The sequence below is a fragment of the Schistocerca gregaria genome, unplaced genomic scaffold (assembly GCF_023897955.1).
Source record: "Schistocerca gregaria isolate iqSchGreg1 unplaced genomic scaffold, iqSchGreg1.2 ptg001034l, whole genome shotgun sequence".
In the NCBI taxonomy this organism is placed as follows: domain Eukaryota; kingdom Metazoa; phylum Arthropoda; class Insecta; order Orthoptera; family Acrididae; genus Schistocerca; species Schistocerca gregaria.
Genome location: NW_026062382.1, coordinates 35,001 through 37,500, shown reverse-complemented (window position 1 = coordinate 37,500; position 2,500 = coordinate 35,001). Strand labels below are relative to the sequence as shown.

General features: G+C 56.9%; 1 non-coding gene across 1 annotated transcript in view; it reads right to left on the bottom strand.

Moving 5' to 3' along the window:
* The window catches only part of LOC126327237 (small subunit ribosomal RNA), a 1,893-nt gene extending 1,314 nt beyond the window's left edge, over positions 1-579 (bottom strand). The window contains exon 1 of the ribosomal RNA XR_007561078.1: positions 1-579. This exon is cut by the window's left edge and continues 1,314 nt beyond it. This is a non-coding gene — a ribosomal RNA (small subunit ribosomal RNA).
* Positions 580-2,500: the final 1,921 nt, after the last annotated feature.

Here is a 2,500-nt window from a genome sequence, read left to right as displayed (position 1 = left end):
AGACTTGCCCTCCAATAGATACTCGTTAAAGGATTTAAAGTGTACTCATTCCGATTACGGGGCCTCGGATGAGTCCCGTATCGTTATTTTTCGTCACTACCTCCCCGTGCCGGGAGTGGGTAATTTGCGCGCCTGCTGCCTTCCTTGGATGTGGTAGCCGTTTCTCAGGCTCCCTCTCCGGAATCGAACCCTGATTCCCCGTTACCCGTTACAACCATGGTAGGCGCAGAACCTACCATCGACAGTTGATAAGGCAGACATTTGAAAGATGCGTCGCCGGTACGAGGACCGTGCGATCAGCCCAAAGTTATTCAGAGTCACCAAGGCAAACGGACCAGACGAGCCAATCCGATTGGTTTTGATCTAATAAAAGCGTCCCTTCCATCTCTGGTCGGGACTCTGTTTGCATGTATTAGCTCTAGAATTACCACAGTTATCCAAGTAACGTGGGTACGATCTAAGGAACCATAACTGATTTAATGAGCCATTCGCGGTTTCACCTTAATGCGGCTTGTACTGAGACATGCATGGCTTAATCTTTGAGACAAGCATATGACTACTGGCAGGATCAACCAGGGAGCTGCGTCAACGAGAGCTGAGCAGCCGGCCGCCCGGGAGTGTGTCCCGAGGGCCCGCGCGAACACGCAAGCGTCCGCTCAATTATTCTGCAAACAGGAGGAGGCTGAGCTCCCCTGCACGATACACCTCGAAACCCTCTCAGGTCCCGGCGGCGCGCAGCGCCGTCCTAAGTACTTGGTCGGGTTCGAGAGAGGCGCAATCGCCCGGAGATAGGCGAGTAGACGCTTTCAGTGCGAACACCCGTGCTCCCAACTGAGCTTGCCGCTGCCGACAGAGGCCCGGGAGCGTGCTGTCGTGGCATTGCCGGCGGGAAACAACACGCGCCACCTACGGTGACCGGCAGCTCCAACGCCAGCGCCACAGAAGGGCAAAGCCCCACTTGGGTGCAGAATCGAACTCTCCCAGCACAGCGCACGCGCCAACACGTCCGCAGAGCTGCGATACAAACCACCTGCGAGAACCGCTGGGGGCGACCGAGCAGCAGACGGCGTCGCGACGCCGAGTGCCGGGCGGCGGCGCATCCTCAACGCACACAGTCCGCAATCGGACCAGCACACTGCAGATGTCCACCGCGCTTCGCACCGGGCTCGGCAGAACCCACTTTGGCCGCCTGGCGCCGCGCGCAGGGTGCGCCGGCGCATAGCTGGGACGCCAGCCGGGCCCGTCGGCCGGCGCTCCTGCCACTGGGCGCCCCCCACCAGCCGGCTGTAGTGCGTGCGCTCACGCAGCGCGCGGCCAGCACGCCGGGCGGCCCCCCCTCACCGGCCGGGGACTGTCCCGCCAAGCCACAGCCTCGTATCGCTTCATACCCACATGGCCAACTCAGGTTCGGGGGCATGGCGGGTACCGCCGAAACAACCGGTTCACAGATGTACCGATCGTCGCTATCACCGATGCACCTGCAGCGCGAACAACCGCTCAACAACTGATTTCCAGTTCATTTGCGGATCTTTGGCAGCAAACGTATACGTCAATCTACATTTGCGAAATCTACGATTCTGGCATGCCTGCATGTTATGTGTCACGACACGCTACATCAGCCCACATACACACTGCGGCATGTACACGAGAGAACACGTGGAAGATGGTCCGCGCACGTGTGCAATGTCCCTTGCGCGGTCGACTGTCAACCGGCCTCTGTAGCATGTCGCAGATGTGGAACGCGGTCCACCGTGCTATCATGTTGTGTGGGGCAATACGATTAAATAGGAAAACCCTCGTCGCTACATCAACAGACGGCTCACGCTGATTCCCGGCAGAGGGAGGAGGGGGGGGGGGGGGGCCAACATGCAATACTTTCGTCCGTACCTACTTACCACATGTCTGTACGGCGTACAACAGTGCAATCTCGCTGTAATGGGGAGACGAGACAAGTAGCATCGTGCACAACATATGGCCCTTATGATTCGCCATTGTAGGGCGCAGCCGGTGTACGGTCAAGCATGTGCCACATTATGTCACTCAGTACGTAACGACGGATGATCAGTGTGGGTTACGCGTACATCAGCGGACAGTCCACACAGGCCGTACCACAACGTACACTGACTGCATCGACAACCGAATGCAACTGAACAGCTGCAAGGCTCATTTCACAAACAAACGCCTGACCGACCAGCTTGGAAGGGCAGGAGGGGAGGGCGATATTCGTTCTGTAGCGGTACACCCTTCCAGTGGTTAGCGGGACTGTGTAGAAAGTACGCAACACTCGAAAGACCTTTATGTGAGGGTACGCACCATGGCATCAAGAAATACACATGACACCAGAGGATCCAAGCAGTGAACTATGTTCAGAGGGTTGCTGTTAGGCAAAGCTACATTCCTGTGACGTTACATGTGACAGTTAAGGTGCAGTGTAAGTTAGGTTAAGGTGCAGTGTAAGTTAGGTTAAGGTGCAGTGTAAGTTAGGTTAAGGTGCAGTGTA